The 18,225-nt window shown below is 39.6% G+C and overlaps 1 long non-coding RNA gene across 2 annotated transcripts; it reads left to right on the top strand.

Moving 5' to 3' along the window:
• The first annotated feature begins 409 nt into the window (after window positions 1–409).
• nup42.L lies at window positions 410–11,752 on the top strand. Of its 2 annotated transcripts, XR_005961780.1 has the most exons (8): window positions 449–712; window positions 749–781; window positions 3,759–4,002; window positions 4,690–4,784; window positions 6,369–6,445; window positions 7,221–7,307; window positions 10,070–10,148; window positions 10,853–11,752. It is a non-coding gene; the product is annotated as a nucleoporin 42 L homeolog (long non-coding RNA). The 2 variants fall into 2 exon arrangements; XR_001936092.1 differs by having other exon boundaries at window positions 410–781.
• Window positions 11,753–18,225: the final 6,473 nt, after the last annotated feature.

The raw sequence follows: 18,225 nt of genomic DNA on the forward strand, positions 1-18,225 counted from the left end.
GCCCTTACGCTTAATAACATTGGAATCAACCATTATTTTTACCAGCCAGGCCTGTAAAATACCAGCCAGGTGGCAACCCTAATTGGAAGTGGTTACAGTACATCTGGACTGGCACTAATGTAAGAACGAATATGAATATCTAAATGACATCTGTATTTATTAATACAGCAGCATACAACTGACCATGTCCCACAACAGAAAAACACTTGACTTGAATATAATATATTTCCACACTGTCCCCAGTACAAGAATAAAGGAGGCTGGAAAGAAAAGGAGGAGAAACTTCATATTAATAGGGGAGCAGTAGGGTTATAAAGAAGACGGTCTCAGACTCAGGTTACTAGTTAGTGGGTCGGCGGGTGAGGGATAAAAAAAAATAGCAGGTGAGGCTTATGGACAAAAGCATCTGCCAGCGACATATCCCTGACAAGCCCCGCCTCCCTGAAGCTCCACAACAACATACGCCCACAGCAGGCGGGTTGGATTCTGCTACCTACCAGACAAGTCCCATCCGGCGCCTTCTCCCGCCCCTTCCGACGTCCTGCTCACGTGACTACCATGGCTATCTGTAACTTTTTCCTTCAGGGCCGCTGCCGGTACGGAGAGAAGTGTTGGAATGAACACCCGAGAGGCGGCGGAGGAGGAGGAGGCAACCGGTACCAGTCGCAGAACCGATATCAGGAGCAGAGCCGATATCAGGAGCAGAGCCGATATCAGGAGCAGAGCCGATATCCGGAGCAGAGCCGATATCCGGAGCAGAACCGATATCAAGAGCCAGCAGGTACTTTGATTTGTTTACATTGAGTTTCGGGCTATTAAAGGGGTGGGTCACCTTTTAGCTTACTTTTAATGATGTAGAGAGGCATATTCTAAGACAATTTGCAATTGGTTTTCATTTTTTTTATTATTGAAGGTTTTGGGGTTATTTAGCTTTTTATCCAGCAGCTCTTCAATTTGCAGCTTAAACAATCTGGTAACTAGGGCCCAAATGACCCTAGCAACCATGCATTGATTTGAATAAGAGACTGGAATTTGCATAGGAGAGGCCTGAATAGGAGGATCAGTAATAAAAAGTAACATTACATGTGTAGCCTTACAGAGCATTGTTTTTTGTTTTTTTAGAAGGGCTGCAAAGAGTCAGAAGAGAAAGGCAAATAACTAATGAAAACCAAATGAAAAGTTGCTTAGAATTGACCATTCTATAACATAGTTAAATGTGAACAACCCCTGTAAGATTTGCTGCGCAACTGAACGGAATAAAGTGACATGAAATGAAACCTGTTACCCACAGCAGCTTCATAATCCACAATGGGCAATTAAAGGAGCAGTAACACCAAAAACTATTTCTGTGCTGTATGTGATATTATTAGAGTGAGCTCCCCACTTCCTCTGTTGTGTTCCGCAGAATGGTATATAGTCACGACTGCACCTAAATGTCCTGCAAGCTAAAAGTATTTTTTTATATTTTTTTTTTATGCAAATATCTTGCTTTCTACCACCAAACAAGTACTATGGGGCAAATTCACGAATCCCAGAAAATACGCTAGCGACGCCTTCGCCAGGCGACGTTTCACCATGGTGCCGCTAATTCACTAAAATCCAAAGTTGAGCTCAGGGAGGCGAACGGTAGCGAAGTTGTACTAGCGTTAATTCCTCAAGCAAAGTGAAGTTACAATAGCAATGCCTAATTTGCATATGGTGCCAAGTTAAAGTACAATGGACGTATATGTAGCAGCAAATACATTACACTACACAAGCCTGGGAAAGCTTCATACAATAAAATAGAGTTGTTATTTTGCCCTATACATGTGCCCACTGTATAGTTGAGGTGCCATATGTCAGGAAATGTAGGGGGGAAGGAGGGTACCCCCCAAAAAAAATTTACACTCTTTTTCAGCCTTTCACCCTTAAAAAAGTAAAAGACGCCAGGACTTTTTTTGAAGCAAGCCCTATCTACTCTATTGCACTTCGCCTGGTCTGAGGTGGCGAAGGCAAGTCTGGCACAAGAGGTAACGTTCAGTAAAATGCGCAAGTTAGTGAATTAGCGTAGTTAAGTCCCTTCGCCATAGCGCAACTTCGCCAGGCGTAAGGGTACGAAGTAGCGCTAGAGTAGGTCCACATCGCTAGCGAATTTATGCCAGCACCCTTTAGTAAATCGGCGAAGTAACAAAATGACGTCACGCTGGCGAATTTGCGCTAGCGTTGGCCGCTTCGTGCTTTAGTGAATTTGCCCCTATGTGCCCAGGTTTAGTTGTGCAGGTCTTATGGTTGGTTCCATCAATTGGAACTGCTCCTCTTCACTGCCTGCACTTTTTTTTTTAAAAGGTTTCTTTTTTTATTGAGTTTCAAACAAAAAAAGGGGGGTACAGAAAAGGGGGGGGGGAAGGGGGGTACAGTATCTTCACGTTATTTATTTGCAATCACTCATAAAATTAGCCAGCAACACATCAGTGTAGATTGTCTCCTAAGTGTATGTCGCACCATGTTTCCCACACTTTCTGAAATTTAGATGAGCATCCCCTTGCTTCATATGTAAGTTTAATCAATGGTAGAGATCCAGTGCATTATTAACATCTTTTTTGCATAGAACAGCAATGATCTCACTGCTTGTCTGGTATGGTGTGCAGGAATAATATCTTCTACAATTCCCAGAAGGCAATTTTCAGGTGTATATAAAATCTCCAGAGCCTCTGATATGTAAGCACAGATGTCTACCCAATACTTTGTGGGCAGGCCCATACCATATGCCAGAAGGATCTGTGTTCTGACAACTTACCCATCCTAACTAATTTATCGGTGTTAAATATGTATGTAGCAGGAAACTTCCTGCACTATAAATTGGGTGAACAGAACAATGGAATGAGGCGATGCACCGGTCCTGCTGTGTCTTTTTATTTGGCCCCAACACCAATTGGCCAAACACCCTGCAGGGTTGCCTAGAGCCTTCCACCTAAAGGGCACCTGTCAATAACATTGACAGCTGCAGCATAATGGACATAGAAGCTGAAGCAATCTCCTTGCAAGCAGTGGATATTATTACAAATCAACCATTGAGTATGAGACTTTATTTGTATGCATGAAAAACATGTATGCCAACACTGTCCTTTAAAGAGACGGAGACACTTTATGGCCAAAAATATACAGACATCTACTTAATGAAATCATCGGTACCTGTACAAAGTTGGTCATCACTTCGCTGCTATAACAGCTTCTACTTATCTGGGCTTAGGGCTCTGTGCAGGCCAGCGTTTTTAACCCATCTCAACCAACTAATTCTGTTGAGACATATTATAAAAAAAAAAGTTAAACTGTAATGGATACTATATCATTCCCACATACAGTTGCCATAATTATAGGCCTGTATCATATTAAACTGGCCATAGACTTTCATATCTTATTCTGTGTACGGTGGACATTCAGATTTCGATCGCTTGTTTTAATTACGCTAAAGATTGAAATTGTAGAATTAAAGTAGATAAAGTAACAAATCAGACAATGTTTTGGTCATACATTGACAGACAGCAATTGTAAGAATACTTGTTTTATCTGACTGAAATTTTCTAACCTGTCCGGTTGACTAAACAACTGATTGCCATGGTAGGAATTGTTGGGACTATTATGCTACCCCACAGACAGTCCGAAAATCGTAGCGTTGATTTTTCTGATTATATCTGTAGTTAGTTGGCAAATGCACTATAGACACTTTACCATCTCCAAAATACTATTATTTGTAACCTACTCTTACCTCATCATTTAAGGTAATGCTAAGGGCACCTGGGGTGCATCATCGCAGAGATATGTACAACCATCCAACTTTTCCAAATCCACAACATGGATCAATAGGGACAGTGAAAAACCTTCAGCTGGATCATTTTCTGGATTTGGCAGCAGGAATGTTAAATCTACAGCAGCCACAGGACTCCCTTCGACTCAGAATCGCTTTGCTGCCTTAAGCTCACAAGACAATTCCAGAGATGGTCAGACAGACAAAGGAAATATTCTGTAAGTCATTTTATTTTGATGGTGGTGACTTGTCTTGATGAGGTCACCAAATGAGCAGATCTTTGACTTATCCAATCTTTTGCATTGGATCATCCTAATGTGGGCCAATGTAGAACTGCTTGGGTCAGCTAGATATCTGGTAGCCATACAGGAGGCCAACAAGCCCCATACACTCTCTGGTAATCTACTGACTTAGTATGATAGGGGTTTGTCAGCCGCTTATATTAGCCCAGGTATGGCCACCTTTATCTACAACACTGTTTTGGCAAAGGGGTTTTATTAAATTCTGAAAAAGCTGTAGTTACTTGTGTTTGAATAGGATTCTGCCTTTCTCGCCACACCTACTGCCTAGCATGGGAATACCAATATAGAATTGACTGCTCTCATGTGCCTATCACCCAATGGCCTTAATAAAACTTGGTACTAGAGCTCATGTTTAATCAGAAATTAACTGTCTAAAAAATCTACTCTCTAATGTCTTTATGATAGGAATACATTGGTATTGAAGGTATTGAAGGGCTTTATTGTACAGCTACTGGGTTGGATACAATCTGATACCTAATGGTGGTTAGCAAAAGCACCTCCTATTCAGAGAAATAGAATATTGCAGTGTCAGGTCTCTTATACACGTGTTTCCCAGATTACTGCTGCAGTCAATAAATATTACTGGTCTCTGTCTCCTTTTAGAGATGACATAATGAAGGATATGGAGATCTGGGAATCTTCAGGGCAATGGATGTTTTCGGTTTACTCCATGTTGAAAGAGAAGAAAAATATCTCGGGTAATTTTATCCCTAAATAAAAATAACAACCAAACAGAACCTTCACAGTCTTTCAGTAAGCTGCCGCAGGCAATAGGAAGAATAGGAATGTTGATAATTCAAGCAACATGCAAAATAAATAATAAAGAGCAATTGCTACTTTATTATCTGAATATCTATTACATTCTTGTATAAGGGCTATGGCACAGTAGGGGCAGATTTTTTTTTTATATTTAATTTATTTATTCAGTTTTTTTTCTTTTGTTAAAACAGAGTAAAACACATAACAGAACAATACAGCAATAAATGTTTTCTCATTGCATAGTCATCATGACTCATTAAATACATCTATCTGTATACATAAATACATTAAAAAAAAAGAAGGAAAGAAGAAGAAAAGAAGAAAAAAAAAAAAAAAGCATATTAATTAATAAATAATAATAAGAAAATTTATTATCTACTTTATTATCTGAATATCTATTACATTCTTATATAAGGGCTATGGCACAGTAGGGGCAGATTTATCAAGGGTCGAAGTGAATTAGAGAGAATTTTGGAAAAATTCTAAATTCGAAGTAATTTTTTGGATACTTCGACAATCGATTAGGCTACTTCGAATTCGATTCAAAGTAAAAATACTTCGACCATTCGATAATCGAAGTACTGTCTCTTTAAAAAAAAAACTTCTACTTCAATACTTTGCCAAATTAAACCTGCCGAAGTGCTATGTTAGCCTATGGAGACCTTCTAGAGCATTTTTCTACGTTTTTTGAAGTCGAAGAAAAATCGTTTGATCGATTCAAGGATTTCATCGTTTGATCGAATGATTTTACTTCGACTGCAAATGGCCAAATTCGATGTAAACTTCGATAGTCGAAGTATTCCAATTCGATGGTCGAATCTCAAAGCTTTTTCTACTTCGAAATTCGACCCTTGATAAATCTGCCCCTAGGAGTTGCCCATGATAAATCTGCTCTACTGTGGGCAACTAATCTGCAAATGCTTTCTCACTGACATTTATATAAATCACTGGTGGGTAAATATACACCATTCTTCAAAAGTTGCCTTGGGTGCAAACTTTGGGCCACAAAAACATCAGCACTTTACAGTATTGCTAATGGCATAGCATTTGCAGGAGATAAGGTGCTCAAGCTAGCGCAGATTTATCATGGGCAACTAATCTCCTAGTGTGTCATCAGCCTAAAGGTAAACATTCTGTTCCATGGGATATGCCTGTTGCCTGTATATCACACCTGGCACATTGTGATTCTCCCAATGGAAACTGAGTATACTCTAGCTACCATGTCTCATTCAAAAGATTGCTGTGATGAAAATGCCTGCGGCCTTTGCCATACGCACAGTTCACACAGATGCATGAAATTCTCCATAAACCATGTTATGTAAAAGTCATGTTATAAAGTATTGTAGTTTCTCAACTGGAAGCTTAAAAGAATAAAAAGCTAGAGTGTAGAGATATTCCATAGGATAAAGGTGAGGTGAGATCACTCAGAGAGGTGAATCCTGCAGTAACAGGACTGCTGTTGGATAACATTATGGGCAGTGATTGTGGATTCTCAATTTTTTTTTTCGTCTGCGTTTCCCCAGGATTTACAGACTTCTCCCCAGAGGAGCTGCGTCTTGAATACTCTGTTTGCCAGGCGGAAGGAAATCCTCTGAAATATGTAAGTGAATGTATCCAACTCAAAGAGCCACAATTATCCTATACCTGGTCAACCAAAATAGTTAAATCCATTGCCTTACACAGCCCATCCTACCCTGCACTAGAGCTCATTCTACTTTATCTAGTGAATATTGATTGTAATTACTTGCCCTAGAAATATTTATGATATTATGTATTTTATAGTTTTTGAATTATTTGCCTTCTTTTTCTGACTTTCTAGGTTTCAGATGGGGGTCACTGTCTTTGGTAGTCCATAAACTGTTTCTCTGTGAGGCTATGCAGGCCCTCTCCTATTCTTATTCCAGTTTTGCAGTCAAATCACTAATTGGTTGCTAGGGTAATTTGTACTTAAAGTTAATTTAAAGATGAAAAAGCCCTTTAACCAGTCTTGGCAAAATGTGAGTAGTAAGGGAATTCTGTCCCATTTGTACCTGTTTTCTGTGACACATAGTGGATCTTATTTTTGAACTTATCCTAGCCAGATTTTTGCACATTGTTATTGAAGGTTCTTGATGTTGTCACAAGTAGTTAGCTAGATCAAGCCTACCATTACAGAAGCAATGTCCTAGTCTGTTCTCTGCCTCCATCTCTTCATTCCAGGTCTCACATATTGCTCCTCACTACTGTGCTGCTATGTGGCCACATGTGGATTTTAAAATTGTCCTTGTTTTTATTTTTTATTTTTCTTGTGTGGTGTTATCTGCTCATTTTGTACTACAAGCTTGCACATAAAATACATAGCATTACATTTAATTGTAATCATCCCTCTTCTCCAGATCAATGCTGTTCAGCAACTTGGAAGCAAATGGAAACAACGGATACTTGAACTAAAAAACCCAAATCCATCAATAAAAACAGCCCTGGTGAGTCTCACTAATACATTTTATTAGGTGTTCTGAAGGGTTCTTATCTGTTTAATCTGTGCTGTCGTAAAGGGGAAATATAGACTGGTACTTAACAGAAGTCCAGACAAACTTATGAGGAATAGGTGTACAAGCCCTGTGTTTTATTTAATTTCTAAATACACATGAGAGGCTTAGCCATGATTTAGCTTCGTCATATGCCTTCCCTTAATAGCATATATATTAGTAATTAAGAGTGCTCTACCCTCGTTAAAGGACCTTTAAAAATATTTGTTAGTATACCACGAAAAAAACAAAACACCAAGACTAATTAAACTTTAAAATCGCACAGCCTTTGTTAAGAAATAACTTGCCAAAACTCTTATTGCCCTCCTCTTCAGAAAAGGCGATCCATCATGCGGCGCTCGATTTCTCCTCCCTGCCTTCCTTATAGGAGATAGCCAGGGAGGAGAAATTGTGCAACGCTCAATGGATCGTTGATGTGTCGCCTTTTCTGAAGAGGAGCGCAAGCAGAGTTTCGGTAAGCTATTTCTTAATCAAGGCTGTGCGTTTTTTTTTTCGTGGTATACTAGAGAATTGTGATGTTACTGGTCCTTTAATACCTGTGTAGGTTTCAGGTGCTACACTGGAAGACCCTCGCCTGCTTTTTGGGTCAACTGATACATCCAGGAAAAAAAAAATCCAGTAGCACTCTGGAATTAATACAAAATCTTAAGTGATTTATTTAGCCCATATACAAACAAACAAAGGACAACGTTTCGGGTCCCACTGGACCCTTTAATCAATGTGCCTAATGTGATTACTCTCAGCAGGGAAATACATAGTGCTGTTTTTTTTCCCCCCCTAAGAGCATGTCCCTTCCCTTGTAATTTCCTGTAATGCAATACATTTTATATCTTGTAATCCAAGCATGTGCTGAACTAGAGCTGCTTAAACCTAAGGGTCAGGACACACAGGCAGATTCGGGGAGATTAGTCGCCCCAGCAACTAGGGATGCACCGAATCCATTATTTTGGATTCGGCCGAACCTCCGAATCCTTGGCGAAGGATTCGGCCGAATACCGAACCGAATCCGAACCCTAATTTGCATATGTAAATTAGGGGTGGGAAGGGGAAAACATTTTTAAGTTCCTTGTTTTGTGACAAAAAGTCACTCAATTTCCCTCTCCGCCCCTAATTTGCATATGTAAATTAGGATTCGGTTCGGCCGGGCAGAAGGATTCGGCCGAATCCGAATCCTGCTGAAAAAGGCAGAATCCTGGCCGAATCCCGAACCGAATCCTGGATTCGGTGCATCCCTACCAGCAACAAATCTCCTCTCTTCAGGGCGACAAACTCCCCGAACTGCCTTCCCACCGGCTAGAATGAAAAATCGCCAGCGGGATGACACATTTTCCGAAGTCGCCCGAAGTTTCCTCATGTTTGGATACAAACAGTGATATAGTGCTGCTTTCTAGACAGGGCACATGCACCTTTTTCACATATGGGCAGTTTACAAATGTATATATGATTGGTCATGCTGTGCCTTTTATTTAAATATGCAGGTATGGGATCCATTATCTGGAAACCCTTTATCCAGAAAGAACTGAATTACGGGAAGGCCATATTCCATTCAGTCTATTATATCCACATAAACCAGATTTTTAAAAATGATTTCCCTTTTCTCTGTATTAATAAAACAGTACTTTCCAAACTAAGATATAATTAATCCTTATTGGAAGCAAAAACAGTCTATTGGATTTATTTGAGTTTGAATGGTTATCTTGTAGGCTTAAGTTACTAATTCTAGAAAGATGTTAGCTGGAAAACCCCAGGTCCCGAGCATTTTGAATAACAAATACTATACCTGTATCTATTGCATCTGATTTCTTTAACTTTGTTTAATATTACCACTAGAGGGCAGCAAAAGACTAGTCACAAAATACTGGATCTGTTATCCAGAATGCTCGGGACCTGGGGTTTTCCGGATAACGGATCTTTTTGTAATTTGGATCTTCATACCTTAAGTCTACTAGTAAATCATGTGACATTAAATAACCCATTAGGCTGAGTTTACTTCCAATAAGGATTCATTATATATCTTAGTTTGGATCAAGTACAAGCTACTGTTTTATTATTACAGAGAAAGAGGAAATCGTTTGTAAAAATTTGGATTATTTGGATAAAATCGAGTCTATGAGAGACAGCTTGTACATAATTCAGAGCTTTTTGGATAACGGGGTTCCAGATAACGGATACCATACTTGTATTATAATTTAAAATAAAGATATTTCTTAACTCTTTAGTTGTTAGGAAGTACAGTGAATTAAAAGAATACAAAAAACACAGCTATAACTTTAGTACTAAAAAAGAGTCTTTCACAAATCACATCAGCACCATTTCAAAATGGACTTATCCTCCATCAGATAAACTGGTGAAGATTGAGATGTGTTCCTTCCTAATGTATGCTATTAAATAAAGTTCTAATAAATTCTTGCTAACAAAAGTTTTTATGTTGAGCTTTTACTTTCCTTCAAAGGTAGAGAAGTACATTCTGAGCTCTACAAAATGCATCAAGGAACCACAAAGTGTACATACCTTTCTTTATACTGCGTTACACCCATTATATATTGTTTTAGCCACCAAACAATTATAGCTGTTATTTCTCTAAGGAGTGTACAAGGAAGAACATGCTAACTTATAAACTGGATGTTTCATCTGTGTTTCTGTCCCTGCTGTTCCTAACATTGAATTTAGTCTAACCATGATGTTCTATTTTGCAGCTAAATGAACTGAACAGTCCATCGCCTGATGTGACTCCTGGTTATAGTGGACAGCAAAATTCTGCCTTTGGTGCTTTAAGTAAGTTAACCTGATGGTAACTGCATCTGTCATCGTTTTGTATTGGGTGTAAGCAGGGTAACGTCTGCCCCAAAGTATAAGAATGAAAAAAAGGCAGCAGAACTCTGACACTAACCAAATACATCTGTAGTTGTGACAATGTACAAGTCCAGACCTTGCTGAGGCCTTACTTGTATTTGTACTACTTAAAGGGGTGTTTCACCTTTAAGGTAACTTTTACTATTCGTTAGAATGGCCAATTCTAAGCATCTTTTCAATTGGTTTTCATTCTTTATTAGTTTTAGTTATTTGCCTTTTTCTTCTGACTCTTTGTAGCTTTCAAATGGGCGTCGCTGACCCCTTCTCAAAAACAAATGCTCTGTAAGGCTACAAATGTATTGTTATTGCTACTTTTTATTACTGATCCGTCTATTCAGGCCTCTCCTGTTCATATTCCAGTCTCTTATTCAAATCAATGCATGGTTCCTAGGGGTATTTGCACCCTAGCAACCAGATTGCTTAAAATGCAAATTGAAGAGATGCTGGATAAAAAGGTGAACCACCCCTTTAGGCACCAGCTTATTTGGTATTTCATACAATGCTAAAGTGATTTAGATTTTTCCTAGCATTTTTTTTCATGTCGGTTTAATTTTTATACCCAAGTATGTTGCTTTCAGGTTCTAAAATATGGTCATTATGATTATGGCTCTTTTCCTTTTTTGCAGGTTTTCCTACAAGCAACACAGCCCCAACAGCAGTCACGTTTAGCTTTAAAGCAGACACAACAACCGCCGCTAAACCTGCTGTGCCAAATGCATTAGCTGGATCAGATTTTTCTGCATTTGGAAACAAACCCACCAGTGCACCAAGTTTTGGAAGTGGAGTGGCAGCAGCTGCAGCTTCCTTTAGTTTTGCTCCATCAACAATATCTGGTTTTGGCTCCACGGCATCCAATTCAGGCTTTGGAGCTGCTTCAAATGCAGCTGGTTTTCAGGGGGCCGCTAATATTGCTGCAGCTCCTGCTTTCGGTGTGGCTTCCAGCACTGCACCGGCTTCTGGTTTTGGGGGAGGCTTCGGCACAACAGTAAACACTGGAGCTAAGACTTCTAGCGTTCGTGATCTTTTTAGTGCTGGGACTGCGGTCCCGGTACAGACTACCTTATTATTTGGGCAAGCTACTGGGTCCTTAAATACAACTGCAAGTTCAACATCACTGGCCGGGCAGCCTTTCAAGGCATCAACTTCGGCTACTGCTGTGTCTGGTTCTTTTACATCTGATAATACAAGCAATCCTTTGTTTACGCCACGGAATGAACTTTCCGTAGAAGATCTTGCACAGTTTGAAGCCAAGCAATTTACATTGGGAAAGACTCCAATTAAACCCCCATCAGCTGATCTTCTAAAAGTTACATAAGACATGCATTGGTCTTTCTATATTCCTGTTGGCTTTTTCTGTACAAAACTGCTTCTTTGAGAATACAAACCTGGAATATTTGTATCACAAACTGCATTGTAATAATGTTCATTTTTTTAAAGTAATGTTTATTCAGAATAATGTATTGCATATATTTGTTTTACTGCCATTTAAATATATGTTTAAATAAAGGTTTTTCCTTTATTAAAAAGTCGTCTTCTGCTGTTTTTCTATATCCTGTCGGTTATGGCTGTCGGTGGTTTTTTCATACGTTTGTTTGAATTTTTATTTGATCCGGAATTGTTTTGGTTCGCAGGTATACTATTTAAGAAGTTACTTCTGTAGAGGCAGGCTGTAAGGTAAGGTGTTTGGAAATTTAATATTTTGAGAATATTTGAGAATTTTCAGTTTATCAAAAGTACAGTATCTCAAAAATACTAGATATCAATCACTTTTGAGGGAGAAATAATTGACGGATGCGACCCGACTGAATCGCTTAGGACAATGGAACACTCTAGAATAGTGACTGTTTTTGACACTCGCATGCTTTTCAGTTCTGTGTGCAAGTGGAAAAACAAAATGCTCACAATTGCCCCTCTACAGACTTATCACAGTAACTGCCCATATTTGAAGGGCCAAAGAGATTACAATAAAAGTCAATGGTGGGGGCAGTTGCAAGTGTGTTGCTATTGTGCAAAGTGCCATTGCCATTAATGTCCCAATCAGAACTTGTTGTCTGGGTTCCTTCATAAAACACCACCTAAAGTATAGGAGTATACTATTCTATACTATACTCCAAACAGGCTGGCTAAACAGTAACCCACAGCAACTGATGTAGAACCACAGTAGGTTATTTCGTGTATTTTGGTAGTGTACGTCAATACAGCAATTCTGGACTGAGGTTATACAATACATGGCGGCAAAACTTAACCTGCCTGATGCATGCTCCCCCCCCCTAGTCTGCCTTCTTAGGGGCAAATTCACTAACCTCCGGAAATTTGCCAGCGTCGGCTTCGCTCACATCGCCACACTTCACCAGACGAAAAATTTGTCTGGACAACGCTCATTCACTAAAATGCAAAGTTGCTTCGAGGGCGCCAAACGTCGTTGTTATAATGCCCTACACAAAAAAAATGTTACGATCTTTTGGAGCCTATCACCTTGAAAAACTGAAAAGTCGGCAGCGTTTTTTTGGAAAAATGTAAAAAAAAATTTTTTTTTGAGGAACTCCTATCTACTCTATTGCACTTCATCTGGTCTGAGGTGTCGAAGGCAAGTCTGGCGCAAGAAGTAACGTTCATTAAAATCTGCATCTTAGTGAATTTGCGTAGTTACGTCCATTCGCTAGAGCGAAAATTTGCCTGGCGTTGGAGTGTGAAGTAGCGCTACAGTCTCTCCCCTTCGCTAGCAAATTTACGCCAGCGCCCGTTAGTTAATCGTGAAGTCCCGTAATGAAATCACACTGGCGAATTTTCGCTAGCGTTTGACACCATGCCCTTTAGTAAATTTGTTCCTTAGTGTCATGAAAGACTCTATCATGGACTCGTATATGAGATTATGCTGTCTGCTATTGCTGTATTATGCCAAAAAATCAATATTACTCCATTGGAAATCTATGACCGCCCCCTCACTCAATTTTTGGAAAAAGTTAATCAATGGCATTCTCTATACAGAAACTAACATATGTAGCCAGAGGCTGATCTAAAAAGCTCGATGCAGTATGGGGCACCCGGGTAGCAGCGCAAACATAACAATGTGGCAACTCAAACATGTGGATGAGTCACTCGACCCCACCTCTTATGGCCCTTGAGACCTTCTCTCTCTTCTCCTTTATCTTTTTTCTTTCCTTTCTAAGTTTTGTATGATTTGTTATTGTGGTTTTTATGTTTATTATGAAAACTCAAAAAACAAAATCAGATTTGCAAACCATAAGGCTTTGTCCCAATTATTTGGATTTTCCCAATTATATCTCCTACTAGAATTAACCTTGATAGATCTTGATGTTTTATGCACTTTATAAAACCAGTATACAATCATGCTGCCCTTCTAACATCCTCAGATCTTATGATAGGGGCTGTATTGTCTGCTACTTCCCATGATTATATCTTCCCAGTATCTTTCTTTTTTATACTCTATTTCCATGGGGCATTTACTATGAAATATTCATTTTATTGTTTGAGGTTTCACTTAATTTATGTGTGCAAATAATTTGTGAGCAAATACAGCGAGGGGCTGTAAAAGTAACACCCCTGTATGTAGTTTTTTTCTTTTTTTTTTTACTTTAATTACCAAAACTTAAAGGGATCCTGTCATCGGAAAACATGTTTTTTTCAAAACGCACCAGTTAATAGTGCTACTCGAACAGAATTCTGCACTGAAATCCATTTCTCAAAAGAACAAACAGATTTTTTTACATTCAATTTTGAAATCTGACATGGGGCTAGACATTTTGTCAATTTCCCAGCTGCCCCCAGTCATGTGACTTGTGCCTGCACTTTAGGAGAGAAATGCTTTCTGGCAGGCTGCTGTTTTTCCTTCTCAATGTAACTGAATGTGTCTCAGTGGGACATGGGTTTTTACTATTGAGTGCTGTTCTTAGATCTACCAGGAAGCTGTTATCTTGTGTTAGGGAGCTGCTATCTGGTTACCTTCCCATTGTTCTTTTGTTTGGCTGCTGGGGGGGAGGGAGGGGCTGATATCACTCCATCTTGCAGTACAGCAGTAAGGGCTAGTCCACACGGGGAGATAGCGACGCGTTTGCGGTCGCGGCGACTGACCGGCGCAGGCGACAGTTTTGTATGGGCGCCTATGTAAAAACGCCTGTGCTAACCACACGAGGCGATGCGCTTTTCAACAGTCGCCTGAAAATGCCTCGCCAGGCTTTTTCAGGCGACTGTTGAAAAGCGCATCGCCTCGTGTGGTTAGCACAGGCGTTTTTACATAGGCGCCCATACAAAACTGTCGCCTGCGCCGGTCGCGGCGACTGTCGCGGCGCTTTGTCGTCGCGACCGCAAACGCGTCGCTATCTCCCCGTGTGGAATAGCCCTAAAGAGTGATTGAAGTTTATCAGAGCACAAGTCACATGACTTGGGGCAGCTGGGAAATTGACAATATGTCTAGCCCCATGTCAGATTTCAAAATTGAATATAAAAAAAATCTTTTTGCTCTTTTGAGAAATGGATTTCAGTGCAAAATTCTACTGGAGCAGCACTATTAACTGATTCATTTTGGAAAAAATTTTTTTCCCATGACAGTATCCCTTTAAATGCTCCTTATTTTTTATTAAAGGCAGCCTTTTGTGCACGCAAACAAGTTTGTGCCTGAATAAAACATTTTGCAATGCTAAATTGGTATGATTTACTTTATCTGACATCTGGACTCCAAATCATATGATGATCTGACTGGTGTCTTGATCATGCGCTTGTTAATATTATTGAGTTACTGCTAATTGGACACAACATGCATACATTGGAGAGAGCTTCCTATTTAGACAATTTTCCAGAAGCAAAATATACAGATACAGGGAAAACAGAACAGTGAACTTGATGTTCCTATTACATGTATGTACACAACACGTGTTAGCACAGTGTCATTGTTAAGTTGTACAAGTATGGGACCGATATAGGGAAGAAAATCAACCAAAAAAAGTTTTTTAAAGTAATGAAAATATAAGGTAGTGTTCTGCTGCACTGGTAAAACCAGTGTGTTGGTTTCAGAAACATTACCATAGTTTATATAAACAAGCTGCTGTGTAGCCATGGTCATTAAAACCACTTTCATTTTTTGGTGTTACGGTAAGTGCCTTACCGTTTAGTATTTGCCCAAGTAGCAATTTACATTGCCTTGGGAAACACTGGAGTGAACAGTTTGCTAAATTGCAGCCACACTTCTCTTTGCTTTCTTTTCAAATGCCTGAAGTCAACTGCTGAGAGCCACCTTCTCCATGTCTGCCCATGTGGCTCTAGCCTTGTTCTGCTGCTTAAAGGAGAACCAAACCTTAAAAATGAATATGGATAAAAATGCCATATTTTATATACTGAACTTATTGCACCAGCCTAAAGTTTCAGCTTCTCAATAGCAGCGATGATCCAGGACTTTAAACTTGTCGCAGGGGGTCACCATCTTGGAAAGTGTCTGTGACACTCACATGCTCAGTGGTCTCTGAGCAGCTGTTGAGAAGCTAAACTTAGGGGTCGTTGCAAATTATCAAGCAGAAAATGAGGTTGGTCTGTAATTACTAATCAGCCTTACATTGTGACATTTCTATTCTATGTGTACTGTATATTGTGAGTGGGTCCCTAAGCTCAGTAAGTGACAGCAGCACAGAGCATGTGCAGTGAATCAGTAGAAAAGAAGATGGGGAGCTACTGGGGCATCTTTGGATACACAGATCGTTACTGCTGTGGTTGCCTTGGGCTGGTATAGGAGCCCAACATAATGTACAACATATCTAGCTACTTCTATAGTTAAGCTTTAGTTCTCCTTTAAATAGTCCGGTTAACTGATAGGGGACATTATACCATTGTTAAATATAAGTTCAGCTAATCAGACTGCACAATATACTCTTTGTCTATTGCTTTAACAAAGAGAAATATTTGGGGTGCCAGGAGGTATAGGAGCCAGATAGGACACTGACTTCTAAACACTCTAATTATATGTCTTTAATTGTCTAATTTCCAAAGTTGAGGGGGTCCTTAAATTGATTTTGCTGTGGGACTAGTAAATTCTGGTAACAACACTGTGGTTTGGGCTGGCATGGCATCATCTATTTAGAGGTGTTCAGAGTTTAAATTGCTTAAACAAACTTCAGTTTCCTTTAACCATCACCCACACATTTCAGATACAGCATTATGAGTTCATAGACCTCTTCATATGTTTAATCCTCTTGTGAAGACCAGTTTGTCTCGGGTTGATAAAATAACAGCAGTTATATTCTGTATTTATAATCTTACTTCATGATATTGTACACATCTATTTTAGACTTTTCAATAAACACGTCTGACAGACAGACATACATACATATAACAGAGTAATCTGTGTACCCTGAAGGTGGAACAGTGTCTGGTTTACTGTATCTCCTACATGTTCCTGGAAACCCATCTTTAGGGCTTTCGCAAAAGGGGAGATGGTCGCCTGTTGACTAATCAACTATTCTTCGGAGCAACACTCTCCCCGAACTACCTTCCGCCTGCTAAAATGAAAAATCGTCTGCCGCAATGCACGCGTGATGCTTCGATTTCCGAAGTCGCCCGAAACTCCTCTCTCGGGGAAACTTTGGGCGACTTTGGAAATCAAAGTTCCGCAAGTGCATTGGCGCAGTCGATTTTTCATTTTAGCAGGGAGAAGGCAGTTCGGGGAGATTGTCGCCCCAAAGAAGAGGCGTTTAGTCGCCAGGCGACTAAATCTCCCCGAATCTGCCAGTGTGCCCCTGCCCTTAAGGTTAATTAGGTAAAGATCTTGGTTGAGCATTTTTTTCTGACCTAGAAATCCTTGGAACTAAGGTTGAAATGGTGATCCAGTAATATTTTCATATATTTGTGACCTTGTTATGATCCAAGTGGGCCCTAAACATATGCTGGGTCTCAAAGAGGGCTTGAACTGGAAAACTAAGAAAACCTCACTTCTAGATTGTATACATTTTTTATATCAGTTCACCTAATTTTTTTGCTACCAAGCCAATCAGCTAAAGACTAATATGGAGACAATATAAAGGTTGTGGGCTTAATATGGCTTTCCAGGAGTTCTACCAGTTCTATAAATATTTTGAAAACATCTCAGCAGCATATTTTTATCAGATTTATCTGTGCAAGAAATATAGAGACAAGTTTATTATATAGATGGTTTTTAAAGGACATACACTGAATTCTATTCTCTCAATATCTTGTGGTGTCAGGGTGTATTATAAATATGATACCACTTTATCAAGTTTATAACACACCACCAGATAATGAGAAAGTATTAGGTTGAAGTGTATGGTACTTTATGGACCCCGTTAAGCTTGAAACCTCAGGTTCTCCTTGTTGCACCGATTCACAGTGGGGTGGGAGTAATAAGTATCCATATTCCCACCCTTTACAGAGGGGACATAATGAATCATGAAGATGGACTCTTAGGGGCTCCCTAATACATTCCAGCTATGATGGCCTTTAGCACCTTGTTTACTACTTGGAGTAAAACCAGGATTGACTTTGTTGAAGGGTAAACAGACCATGGGCATTAGAGATGGATAAAATAAGTGAGTTCCGTTATTTTAAAGCAGCTGTTCCCTTTAAACCCCATCTCCACTTGTATAAGCTTTTGGAGCAATGCTTTTGCTGAAAAATATCTTCTTAATAAGGGAAGCAATATGGCAGTTCCCACTTGGCCCTCCTACTTTGAAACAGGGTATATAATCCCTAGAAAGTCAGAAACACTCACTATCCAGGAAACATACATCCCAAATAATCTAGATAATAGATCCCATAATTACAGTCTCGTAACGTGACCCAGTCGTTTTTAAGCCTGAAATTCAGCCCTATAAACCGACAGTTGTTTAAAAAAAGTTAGAATTGTATGCGCTTCCTTTAAGAAATATTGCACCAACTTTCTGTCTCCCTTTAATTTCTGAACGGCTTGAATGTCTTTAAGTCACACAGAGTTCCGGAATATATCGATCGGTAAAACAGTTCACGATCTTTACCCTCC

The sequence above is a fragment of the Xenopus laevis genome, chromosome 6L (assembly GCF_017654675.1).
Source record: "Xenopus laevis strain J_2021 chromosome 6L, Xenopus_laevis_v10.1, whole genome shotgun sequence".
Taxonomy (NCBI): domain Eukaryota; kingdom Metazoa; phylum Chordata; class Amphibia; order Anura; family Pipidae; genus Xenopus; species Xenopus laevis.